Source organism: Adiantum capillus-veneris, chromosome 18, assembly GCF_014529385.1.
Source record: "Adiantum capillus-veneris isolate H3 chromosome 18, ASM1452938v2, whole genome shotgun sequence".
In the NCBI taxonomy this organism is placed as follows: Eukaryota; Viridiplantae; Streptophyta; class Polypodiopsida; order Polypodiales; family Pteridaceae; genus Adiantum; species Adiantum capillus-veneris.
The window spans coordinates 89,659,536-89,673,683 of NC_140948.1; positions in this window are offsets into that span (position 1 = coordinate 89,659,536).

Consider the following 14,148-nt stretch of genomic DNA (forward strand, 5'->3'; position numbering starts at 1 on the left):
TACATCCAACCTTTTGGTGGAGGATCAATTTCTAGTCCGAGCAGACAAAGCTTTTGTGCAACATGACTCTATGGAGAATGAAGACCTTGAAGGTAACCTTGATCTTATGGAATGTTCTGAGAGTGTATCTCGTCTAAAAGAAGAGAGTGAAGAAGAATATGAAATCATAGGTGGGGAGATCATAGACCACATTGATCATAAAGATACGATTGTGTACATGGAATGCCAACTCCAAAACAAAGTAGAAGAGTGTGAGTTGAATCCATGTGAGGATAATCTTCAAGAAGTGTTTGAAGATGTTGAAAAGCATTGGTATGACCCAGGTATGTTAAGCATGAAGGACCCTATCATGCAAGAAGCCAAAGTTTTCACAAAATCAAATAGTAATCCGTCAACCTTTGAGGTGGTACAATGTGAGGAGTTACAACCTTGTCAAAGGGGGGGCTTAGAAGGGGATGAAGAACATGGGAGAGCAGTAAAAAATAAAATCATAAAAGGAAACTGTCAGAAGGGTATCATTCTCTCCAATGGTGTTTTAGTGGGTGGCTCTTCATTCATGGGACAATCTCTTAGCAAGAAAATCAGAGCAAGACATTGAGAGGAGAAGAGTGGAGCTTATTGTTGGCAATTGTGGCATAAGAAATTAGAGACAAAGATGGAGAGAGTTTTAATGTTTTCCAACAAGGGGACACAAAGACAGAGGGAGTTTAGAGAGATTTTTGCAAAGCTCTTGTTAGCAATTGAGGAGGAGAATAACGACAATCGAATGAGAGTTTTGAGAGCTCTTGACTACAAGAAAGGAGAGAGTTTTCTCGAGGGCAATTGATGCAAGAAAAGTGACATGGAGAAAAATTATCACCATCATCAACTTAAGATTGATTACTCATCTCCTTAAGCCTCGATGTCATTAATGGCCCAGTTAATCCTATAAATTGGGAGCTTAAACTCCTAGCTAGGGGATGATCTATGTGGCGGTGCTGTTAACAGCCCACCTTGGGTAAGGATTAAGCAGCTTGACTTGATTAATTGAAGTTTCCATAGACATTTGCACCCGTTGTTCTTATTCTCTCTCACACCTCTCACAGGTAGAGACCCAGCGCCTTCCCGGCTCACGTTTCGGACACATATCCCTTGACAATGTTCCATCTGTTGTGACTTAGTCTCCTCTTGTGAAATTATAGTTGTATCATGACCAACATTACATCGTTCTTGACATTGAGAGTATTCAATTAAAGACATGCAAGCTTGGTCGAAATTGAGACCATCTTTATTAGAAAGAATGGTAATAATGTTATCATAAGAAGAGTCCTTCACCGTGTCAAGGAGAAGTGTAATTAGTTGTTTTTGTGGAACAGGATCACTGACAGTAGCACAACAAGTTGATTAATAATGGATTTGAAAGACTCAATATGTCCTGTCATGGCAGTACCAACTTCATATTGTAACTTGTTAAGAAAACCTCTCAAATAAAGTATTTCTGTAACAGATTTCTTTTGAAAGTTTGCAATAAGGTACTTCCCTACATCGTGGAAAGTAGGTAGTTCATATACATCAAGCAAAAGGCAATCAATAAGAGTGGAAAGAATATACTGATGAGCTACTTTATCACGTCGTTGCCAATCCATATACGCAACATGCCAGTCTTCAAATACATGTCCTTCAGTGATAAGCACATTGCCATGATCCGTATCAACAGGCTGAGGTGGAGATACAAGATTTCCAAGGAGAATATCAAAGAGTTTATTGCCTTCAAGAATTAACAACATCTTTTCTTTCTAACCAAGAAATCCTTGGCCTTGGAAAGGAGGAACTTAATGCTGGCCAGAAGGAAAACCGTTGATGAGAATAGTCATAGATATATCTTGTTGTGAGAAGATGTATAAGATTCCTGAGGATTGTAAAGAGATAGATGGTCTTGACGAATTGTGGAAACAAGTTAGAGAGGCCAATGAAGCCAATGACCTAAGAAGACGAGTAGACAAGACTGGTGATGAACGAGAAGTGTTTCTACCACCAATAGAGGAATTTGAGACTGGATCTCAAATGAATCTAGACGTGCGATCGTATTGGGGTGACAAAGGATCTGTACAATCTATGGATAGTCAACCCCATTTGCTAAGAACACTACCGTCCTACACGGGAGAGTACGAGACCAAGTCAGATGTGGTTGTAGTCCCATCACAGAGACTGTCTCCCAACAAAGCCATCGATTCAAAGGGGCTAGTAGATATTCTATCTACCCCAGTCACCTGTACAATAATGTTAGCCGAGTTGCTCAGAATAAGACCAAACATGTGGGCTCATGTGGGTAAATGTCTAGAGAAATTTGGTGTAAAAACCCTAATGACTCAAATCGAGGAAGGCATCAAAGAGCTTGAAATGTCTCAACTAAATACTAGGCCAGTGCCATTAAACAAAGTAGGCGAGTATTACGAGGGAGAAGATGGAAACACCACCCTTCCTGTGGAATTCAATAATGTAAAAACCATGGCAATCCTTGACAGTGGAGTTGGTGTGGCCATTGCAACCAAAGAGGTTTGGAAAAAATGGGGACAACCTACCTTGATATCCACACGAATGACCCTGCAGCTTGCAGACGGACACAAGGAAAAGCCCCTAGGATTGCTAGAAAAAGTACTTGTTACTTCTTGTGGCATTGAATATGAACACACTTTTGCTGTTGTTGACTTTGGCAAGAAGAACAACTATGAAATCATTCTGGGAAGACCATTCATGCAACAATTGAAAATGGTCCAAGATTGGGGTTATGACAATATATACCTGATACATATGGAAACCATAACAAAGATAAACTTGAGTGACCATAGCTATAGGGATGTGACGAGAACACCGGTTGAGGAGTTTGATTCCGCCACAGTATAGCAGGATCATAACTTCTGGCCCGGTTAGGTAAGCCTAAACAACTGTGGATGTGTGGAGCTTCACAATGTGGTAGCTTGAAACGTGAGGAATGTATCCTAGAGCGGGTTATAGAGGATAGGGACTATATCCCATAACCATTTCCTGAAGAAGAGTTAGAGTTTTTTGGATGGGAACACATCTTGGCTACTCTGGACGTGTGCGCCGTGGAGGATGCTCCCACAACAAAGTTTTGTGATGAAAATGGCTATGATGTCGTTCCTTATTTTGCAGTGAGTGTAATCCAAGAAAATGAAGAGATCCAGACATCAACAAGCTCTCAAAATAAGGAGCAAACAAAGAAATGTGGAGAATCAAAAGATGAAGAAGACGACGAGTTCTATGACTCTGTAGAACACTTCGAGCTTCAAGAAGATCAACGACCCGGGAATCAATGTCATCGCTACACGAATAAAGTGCATCAAAAGTGGATTCCAAAGTCCTCGGTGAAGACACAGCCACCACAAGCATCCTCATACATGGCTCCTAATAAGGAGGCAAAGACTCAGCTAGGAGGAATACGACCAGAGCAACTAGCTAACAATGCTCTAATCAATGGGCTAGAAAAGTCCTCCAAGAAACTACCACCCACGAGCAAACAGACAGTAACTTTTCACTACTAGCCAAAAAATCAAGGGAAAGTACAAGAAGTCAACCTTGATGAGGATAGTAGCGATAGTGATGAATCTTACGACATCCCCTATCATCAACTGAGGCCATCACTATCACCAACCCCTTCAGCAACAACAACCATGACAGGTCAAAAGAACAGGACAACAAGCCAAAGCCAAAAAGCTCGACAAATCTGGATACCAAAATGCCAGATCGGACAAAAACAGATATGGATCAAGAAGACAAAGATCTCTAATGACAAGTCCCAAGATCCAACACCAAAACAAGGAAAGCATGCACGAACGGGTAAGAATATCACAAAATTGCAAGCTTTCACAACTCAGGTGTGGACTCCGACGAAGTTGATTCAAGCACAAAAAACTCAGGAATTCCTTTGGATTCCAAAACAACCATAGTATCAACTTTCAAAGCCTAAATCTCGTCACCAACCAAGCGTACAAGGGATGAAGCAAAGACCACTGTTGACTCACACAACAAAAAGGTGGATCCCAAAGAAGTCTCTTCAAACACAAACGAAGCACGGGCAAGTATGGGTTCCCAAACGAGCGTCAACAACAAAACATCGAATACTCGCAAAGAAGAACAACAAAACTGCTGTCAGTGCATCGCCGCTTGAATTCTTACAATTCTTCCTACGATTACAATACAGTTAGAAGAGAGCAAGTCGCTTCAATCAAGCAACGATACAGGAGCTTCAAAGACCATTACATTGCTTAGAATAGGAAGCCTCGCCAACAAATGCCAATAAGCAAATTGCTTATACCCACATCTTGCACAACATAAATCTTTTCCATGCATTGATTGTGTATGCATAATAGGGCTACATTACAAGGCCTGCATAGGCACAACTTTTAATTGCCCAAGCACAACACATACCCTTTGCGATACCCTGTTGTAAAGGATGACTCCAAATAGGAAGGGGGGAGGCATTCTGAATGCGGACCTAACATTATGACTATTAGAGGGCAATGTTTTGTGAGATGCATTGAATTTTTTCATTTTATTGTGATAATTTTTTGACGAAATTTAGAGTGTATGCCCTCATAGTAGTGTTACAGAGGAGTATGGGGACAAAATCCATATATGAGCCCCTAGGGACATGTGTATAGTGTACATAGCATTTAGATTTCTATTTGAATGATTTTTCTTTTGTTGAGTTGTTTTAAGATTTTCTTTGTTTATTATTAAGAAAAAATAAAAAAATCCATAATCCACATGAATAAAAGACTGACGAGAGGCCTGAGAACTACAAAGAGAAGAAGGTACAGGGAAACGATGAAACTTCACGAAGTATGTCTCAGCAGCCACTACAACAGCGGAAGAACTTGTCACAAAGCAGTGTCATCATGCAACTGAAAAGTCATACAAGTCAGAGTCGAGTAGCTAAGCCACAAAATGAGTGAGGTGTTAGTCCCAAAGCTTCAAGTAATATTCTCTGTGGTCTAAGCGTCTTAGCTATTCTAGGTACTGCTCAAGCTGGAAGAGTTGAGAATATTTACGTTGTGTCGCTCATGTTGGTATAGGTGAGCAAAAGAGTCGAAGTCTAAGTACTTAAGTCTGGTGAAGTGAAGGAGAAGGTCCAAAAGACACTCACTTACTAAGCACAGTGAGATACGAGTGGAGAAACTTCTACATCGAAAACCCTTCTTGGAAAGGTGAAAGCTATTGAGACATCTTTTGATGTCACATGTGCTACATTTATTCCTCGAAACACCCATCATCTCCTTCTTTCACATTGCATGCTTTTGTTGACAAATTTCTCATATGCATATAGAGTGTCCTATAATTGGCACTTGCATCAGGCACTCTTTCCGTGTTTCACCCAAGCACTCACCTTTCATGAACATGTACTTCACGTTCAACTGCTCAACTCCAATAAGAGCGTATACTAGAGGCATTTTTTTCCCACCGGGTTTTTTCCCTTTGGTCATCCAGGTTTTAGACCCTAATCTAAAGACACCTATCACCATCCTCTTGTACATATTCCTTCTACATCAACAATAAGGAAATGCTACTCAAATCAATTGACAAATGAATTGGAGCACCAATTTCATATCATAGCATACTTCTCCTCAATGGCGAGTCGAAGAATGGCCTACAATGACAAAGCTGCAGACAACACTAACAACATGATAACTCAAGAACAAAGAAGTCCTCAATGATAAAGAGCAGACATAAGGGTAATCAGAGGATCTCAAAAGCTTGTCCTTGATAATGCGCATCAAATGCTCGGCAGGGTTTTGAACCTCAAATTAGAATATTAAGTCCTGGATTCGGCCTGACAGACAGACTTTGCATTGGAGTGCAACTTGGCCTAAAGAAGTTATGGGTTTAGCCATACAATTTCTACAAAATCCTTACAAAGTTGTCATTGGCTTACAAGATCTGAAAGCCAATCACTCAATTCTATAGATTGTAGAAGCTGTTTCTGAGAGTCACAAATACTCTGAATTCACAGATTTGCTGGAGCAAATGATGGATGGAGCTTTCTCTATCCATGATGATAAGAGTCAAGTTCAATGACATTGCGTTCTTTTTGAATTTAGATATGGTAGTAGACCTATAATGACAGAAACAGATGCTGAAGCTCGGAGCCTGGATGTGAAAGACATAAAGTTCGTCATCAATTATGATTTTCTTGAATCATGTGAAGACTATGTACATCGGATTGGACGAACAGGACAAGCTACTGCAAAGGCTATAGTCTATACTTTCTTTACAATAACAAAACGACAGCAAAGACCACATCGCCATCGACAATCAGGTCATGTCGGGGACGACATGAACGCGGAAGGGGGGTGTGTTGACCGCCGGGTCAACAACACAACATAACTCAAGTTTCATACCAAAGTCTTATCTTTTGCGAGTTATGAAATGCTGCGGATTATGGCTATAAACGTCATTTGTAATGAGTAGTTATTCTAGTTTGAGAAGCCAGGGTGCAATGGCACTTCCAGATTTTAAATACAAAGCCATTTGACCCTTTCAACCCCATTTTTGGTTAAACCTAAGGTAGCCTTAGTATATAAGGTACCTAGGTCATTTTGTAAAAGGAGACTTTTTTTCATAATCAAAACTTTAGTGCTGCCGTCTACTGTGTGTGAGAGAGAAAGAGAGTGAGCGTGGGCTTTATCCTCTCACTACGCTCGGCTCGCTCAACACATTGGAGATCCGACTGCACCATTGCTGTAGGCTCGAGGAGAGCTACGCGAAAACGCCAAGCATTCCACGCGAGACGAAGCGCACACACTGACGCATCTACGAGCTATTTGTGGCTATAAGTGTATCAAACGATGTGTGTTTTTTGCGTGCGAGTAGTCTATAGAATCGTGGCGACATAAGCTACGGATAGGTACTCATAAATTTCAGTTTCGGGCACTTTCAAAATTATGCTCTGTCATCCTACGCGTTTTCCACAAATGGGTTTAGAGTGAGGGTTTTGAGTGTTGAAGCATAGGGACAGGTGTATCCTAGTGAGGGGATGGTGTTCCTTAAGTTTCGTACGAATCTGGAATGATTAGGTGAGTTACCTTTCGTATGTGTGTATGTGGCTAGGTGGTGTAGTTGAGAGCAGTGAGGTTCTTCATTGTGGTTTAGTTGGCATTCCAGAGTGTTGTATGTTTAAGATGGTCTCAGCCTGACAAGCTACAGAGATTTCCTCCGTGTGCCTATCGTGTCATCTGTGTCCTCGATTGACATTATGTTGATCTAGGTAGTGTTTGCATGCACTTCATGGGTGTGTGAGTCGCTCCGTCCAACATTGGCGCCGCTGTGGCCGGGGACACAAGGACCTAAGAAGGTTTCCTACTAACACTCGTGTGATGGTTTCTTGATTTAGTTTTGGCTAAAGAAAGCGTTTTTCTTAAGTGGATCCGGAAGAGGATATTCCGCGATCAAGTGGATAGCCAGGAAGCGTGTGTCTTGCCGAGGGTCTGCGACTAGATAGGTTTAGTTAGGATCTGTGGATTAGAGTAGTTGTTGGTGGTCGAGTGATTTGTGAGGTGATAAAAGCGTTTACTAGTCCGTGTGTGGCAGAGAAGCGTTTTTCTACTCATAGATGCAAAACCCCATATGATTTGTAGGAGTAGCTTTAGGTAAGTGATCCGATTCTGATATAGAGCTATTCATCTCTGAATTATTTTCTAATGTGCTTGATTGCATTTGAAATCACGGAAAAGTGTGCTTTTGAGGGTAAAAATACATTAAACAAGCTTTTGTGGATATTTTTGTATGACTGACTGATGCTGTGCATATAAACGAGCATTTGCAAGGATTCTGTGAAGAAAACCTGCAATTCTATAAACATAGACATCCTACACGTAGGATGTCTCAAGGGGGAGTCGCTCCGTCCAACAGATAGTGAAAAGATGGAATTGTTCCTTCAAGCTACAGGTCATGATCTCCAAGAAAGCTAGAGCTACTCCTTGAAGACAAGAATACAGAACAGGGTCTAAAGGCTGAGTGGAAAGATGTTGAAGACGTAGTGATAGCCATTTTTTCGGCTCTCCATAATTGCCATAGTAAGTTACTCCACCCTACCAAATCACCCAAACGCTATGGCTATCCCTACCATTTCACTGTACATAGGCGTGTGTGAGTTAGGGGGCTTTTCCCATATCTTCTTAAAAACCCTCAGCTAGCTAGTCACTGGGCTAGTTGAGCCAAAAAAAAAAAAGAGTATATTATGGCCTCTTTGTGTGTAAATATTTCATTGTATATATGGCCTAAATATAGGGATTAATTATTATTATTTTGGTATTTTATTTAAATATTTCTACTTAGGTGTGTGTTTTATTAAACCTATGTACACCTTCTTTCATCCTCTTACACCATAATTATATTTTTTGCCAATATGTACATACTCTAACCTCATATTTTTCCTTTATAAAAATCACTCCCACATTTTCACCCTCACCCTCGTGAAAACTGAAAACAAAAAATTGATTTCTACTCATTGGTTACGTTTTTTCACCCTTTTCCTCTTTCACCCAAAATAATTCAAGGAGGGACCATATCATATGATTCCAATATCTTTCCATATCCATAACTCCTCCATATTTTTATTATTATTTTTACTCATTATTCTAACACCATGTGCTCATTGAGCTAAAGTCCATGAATAGTCCATACACTAGTCCCACTATGTATATATTTCTTTATTCACCAATAATCCTCCTCCATGCATGTGTCAAGGGCAACTTGGATGCTTTGTATTATGATATGACAAAGGAGGGGCTCACTCTTGGATGCATTGTACAAATTCAACAAAGGAGGGGGCCACTAAAAGACTTTTGCAGGCATAAAAACAGGATTTTTGGTGAGAATTTTGGCACCTATCTCCACTCCGAATTTGGAGCGGTGGTCAAAAGAGCAAATGTAGCCCACGCTCTAAATAAGCATCTCAAATTTTTTCATGATTTTTGGAGCTACCAGCAGTGAGCTATGATTTTTTGAGTGGACCCCAGTCTGCCCACTTTTCTCACAAGTAGCCCTTAGTCTTCTCTCACCCTTCCACACACCTACTCACTCTTACACATCCCTCCCTCTCCCTCCCTCACTCAAACCTGCAATTTCCATGGCTTCTCCCACCCTCTTCACCATTACCCTTCTCTCTCATCCCTATAGTTCTTTTATGAACCTCTACATACATACACCCTCTCCATGTCTCTCTCTATTGCTTCTATGTTACAATTTCATTTACCTCTCCTAAAAATATCTAAAATTCAGCATCTTAACCATGATAACTTCTGCAAATCGAGGATTTTTCATCAACAAATCCTCTTTTCATCGTGGTGGTCAACCGTGGTGGCGGCGTAAAGAAGCGAAGAAGAAGAAGAAGACCAGTGGTCATTTTTTCCACAAGAGAGGTAAGGGTCCTGATATTTCATGGCCTCAATTTCTTGCATTATTTCCACAAGTTAGGAGGGATTTAACAAGGGCAGTTAGCACTAGGAGAAAGGTAAAAGAGAGTGTGCCTGTTGTAAAAATTGCACAAGCTGAAATGAATGAGGACATTACACCGGTGCTAGACTGTTACATGAAAGGAAGATTGGTTAGGAAAGGTCTAGTGGATGGGGGTGCACAAATTTGCATCATGACAGAGGGACTCATGCAAAGACTAGGCATGCACATCCATGAGACACTTGAAATCAAAGTCAAGATGGCAAACAATAGCAAGGCTAGGTGTGTAGGCATTTGTAAAAATGTCTTTGTAGAGGCCTTTGGCATTAAGAAAGCGGTGGATTTTTATGATATGTCGACCAAGGGAAGTGGTTATCCATTTATCCTAGGAAGACCATGGCTAATGAAAATGTGAGCTTTGCAGGATTGGGAGAGTGGAAAATTAATTTGCAGGAATGACAATCATAAGAAGGTTGTCTTTGACATGAAGGAGCAACGCCAAGAGGAGCTCCATGAAGAATCATCACAAAGCAAGACGGAGGAAGGCTGGACCGATAGCACTTCAGAAGAAGAAAGTAGTGGAAGCATTACTGAAGAGGAGTCTTCCATCGAAGTCATGTGGGTAAGGTTTAAGCCAAGCAACCAAGAGACCTCTTGTCAAGGCTTGGAGGAGGTAGGTCCTCAAGAGAACCAAAAAGTGGAAGATGAAAGAATGCTAGAAGGTATGCTATCTACAACACTTACAAAGGATGAAAGAGAGGAGTTCAAATGTGTGCTAAGGAAATTTCCTAGGTTTTTTGCTAAAGACTACACCGATGTGCATGGAGTAGATGCTGTTAAACACAAAATTGAGTTGAAGCCAGAGGCCACACCTAAGGCTCAGAAGCTACGAAGGCTAGGAGTCATCAAGGAGCAGGCTTTACTCAAGGAGATAAGAAAGCTTCTAGCATCAGGTTTCATTTATCCAATGGAGAATTCAGAGTGGGTCTCTCCCGTTGTTGTCACTCCTAAGAAAAATGGAAAGTGGAGGGTGTGTGTGGATTACCGTCCACTCAATGAGGCAACAAAAAGAGATCACTTTCCCCTCCCATTTTAGGATGAGATACTAAATGAGGTAGCTGGTCATGAGAAGTAAAAGAAGAAGACCAACGGTCATTTTTTCCACAATCTACACAAGGGTGAGTTCAAGCTTCTTCAAAGCTTCACCATCTCAATGATTCTCTTTTAATTCACCCCTCTTCCTTCATCAAATCAACTCATCCTACCCATTGTAAATGTATCACTAACAATTCTAGTGATTATTACCACTAACAACTAACTTCTCTTGTAAAAATGCACCCACACTATCAACATATGGAGTAGGCAACCGCACAAGTAAACCAAATTCACTCACTCCCATGGAAGTTTCTCTCCTTTCACCACATCAATAATTCTCTTACTTGAGCCCACATCCATGTGACTCAAGAGAAAAGAGAGACCCCATTATCATTTGAAATTCATAAAAATTCATAATCCTTGATCTTTCCTAATAAAATTGATTAGGCTTAATCCTAATCAAGGCTTCTAAAACCTATAAATAGAACCCATTCCTCCGTGTAAAAGACATCACTATACCATTGCACACTAGATTGAGCGTAGCACACGCCAGTTCTATCTTGGTTGTAAAGAGAGAGTAAGCTTTCTATACACCATCACTTTGGTGCATAGAAAAGCTTGAGCTAGTTTGAGTGAGTGCGAGTAGAAGATATTCTTCCTACCATTGTTGTATCTACCCCAACATCAATGAATTGGTAGTTTTGGGTGCAATTCATGTCCAAAGGCTCACGCTTCTCCTCCAATTTGGCTTTGCAAACTCATTCAGCTTCATAAGGTGACTTGTTTCATTGAAGGTTGTTGTTTTGTTGCTTGTGATTCATTGGCTATTGTTTGGCTACCATTGTAAGAGGGTGGATGGTGAGAGGGCTCCCATAACCCTAAGACAATGTGCTAGTGATGCTATAACCAAATCTTGTCACTTGAATTCGCAAGCTCTAAGTTCCTTTTTGTGCAAAATATAAAGTTGAAGCTAAGTTGTACACCATCTCTCTCTCTCTCTCTCTCTCTCTCTCTCTCTCTCTCTCTCGTGGTTAAGTGTGTGAGAGTGTTCCATTGGTGTTAGGGTTAGTGTAAATTCCTTGCTTGTTTGTGGGTTGCTCTAACGATTCTCCTCTTTTGCGTCCTAGTTCGCTCTTAAACTAGGTGGTGCCCCTTGTGTAGTTGGGATTTGGTTGTGGGTTTGTTGTTTTGGTTTGTGTTGTGTTGTGCCCCAGCCCCATTGATCAGCACGGGAGCCTTGAAGGGTGTCTAGAGGTTGCTCTTCTTGTTGCTTGCCCCGGACCGCCTTAGTAGTCTCATTGCTTGCTAAGAGGCAAGGTCGTAGGGACAAGATGGTAGTGAATGGTACTACCTCTCCTCCTAGCACGTCAGAGATTCCACCAAAGCCTACTGTTGTGAGTCCAAAAGGTGATAATTCAATGCTTGATGAGCTTGTTAAGGGCATGTGAGATATGAAGTTAAAGCTAACAAGGCTTGAAGAGAAAGGACAACCTGCAGGACAAAAATCCCAAAGCAAAGAAGGATTTGTGCATAGATGCATATGGTGTGATGGCACAGACCATGGCAGAAGGGATTGTGATAGCTTTAGTAATGCCTTAAAAAGAGATCTTGTGTTTTTTAAGGATGGCAGGTTCCATCTGTGGGAGACAGGTATGCCATTAGGCACTAACTTTGGAAAAGGAGGTATGTAGAAGTTAGTGGAGGATATGGTGAATAGTAATGCTATTTCTGCAGTGGAGGATGCTACCTATGGGGCAAAGATAGAGCTAATTCCAAAGAAAGTGTTAAAGTATACTCCAGATGATTTTGAGGAGGTTGATAGCTTGTGGCCATATGCAATAGCCTCAGCCAAAAAAGGGAAGGTAACTAAACAGGTATTACATGAAGCCGATGATTGCATACGCCATACAACATGTTGGAATGACCCTGTGGACTCTTTATCGATGCATACCTATCTTGCAAAATTCTATAACAATGAAGCAATTTTGGAAGAGAAGCGCAGAAGTGAGAATGGAGATGCAGGTCCTTCTACTTCGAAGAGGGTTACAAGAGCTGGTTGAAGAAAGGATCCAGGACCTTCTTATGAGGCTCCACCACATGTGCCTCCTCCTCCTGAGATTCCTATGGAGGAGGCATCTATAGGGAAGAAGAAAGAGCAAGGAAAAGCTAAAGAAAAAGGCCCTGCATACAAACTACAATCTGACAGTGAAGCTGCCGCAAACTTAAATTAGGTATTGGAGGAAAGGATTTTGAATAGCAAAGTTGAGTTTACCTTGGGTGAGGTTCTTGGCATTGCTAAACGCGAGTTTCATGAAGAAATTATAGATATCATAAAAAGAAAGAGGCAAACTCTCACTGAGTCTATTCCTCCACAGTCTGAGGGTGAAGGGGAGTCACGTAAGGCACATGGAATACATGTCCAAGAGAGTGATTGTGATGAAAATGTGGTAGGATGCTACCAGTCTTCTTGAAGAGATGCACATGCTCGATTTGCAGATGATGATGATGATGATGAAGCCTCCTATAAAAGCCACTACTCCAAAAGTCATTGGGCAAGAGCTACAACAGAAACCGTAGTGAAGGTGGGTGATCTTGAGGAGCCATATGTTGCATTGATAGATCATGGCTCTGAAATCAATCTTATGTCCAAGAGTCTTTACATGAAGGGTAAGTGGTCGATAGACACAGACCATGGGTGGATGATTAGAGGTGCAAATAACTCGTCAGGAGAGCTGTATGGGGCTTGTCCAAATGTGAAAGTGACGATTGTTAACGTGAAGGATGAGCAAACTTTCTTTGTGCAGGAGATGTCTACCTATCCTCTTATCCTTGGGCAGCCATACATCACAGCCGTTCGCATGGAAACAAAGGTCTTGGATGATGGTTCTGCTTCTGCTAGGGTAAAGAGCAGAGATGGAAAGTGAGCTGTGCAATTTTTGACTGTGTGTGTGAATCACGCGAGGAACCGCAATAGTCTTCGTGAGTATCCTCTACCAAAAGCAAACAAAGAGTTCAAAGAGTACATGGAGACAAGGGGTTTTGGCCATGTACCATTGAAGCGGGATTGCAATGGTACAAGAAGAAAAAGATTCTCGCTTGACCCAAAGTGAGAAGACGCTTTTTCTACAGGTTTCCAGGGATTAACAGAGCATGGGTCAGTATGTTTTTTGAAGCTTGAGGATATGAAAAGAAGTGCACGACAATATGTATATAGTGTACATAAATACATGAAAGAAAATGGTTTCATAGAGGATAGTGAATACATTTCAGGTTTCTTTGAACAAGTTTCTCATGTAGATACTATGCTTGAGCTTGAAGCTATAATGGATTCTAGCATGCAAGATGGAACCCACATTGTGGAAGTATGCTCTATGGAAATGTATGATGTGATTGAGGCTTTTGAAGATAAAAAAGATTTCAATGCTAATGAATGACCGGAAGTGCATGTGGAGACCAAGTACAAAATGGTGGCAAAGAAAGTGAGACCAGTGGCCTTACCTTTACCATCAGATTGCAGGAAAAAGATAGAGCAAGCTTCTTTGTAGCCGAGTCTCAGGGATCCAAAAAAAACTGGACACAAGTTCACAATGGAATCCCTAA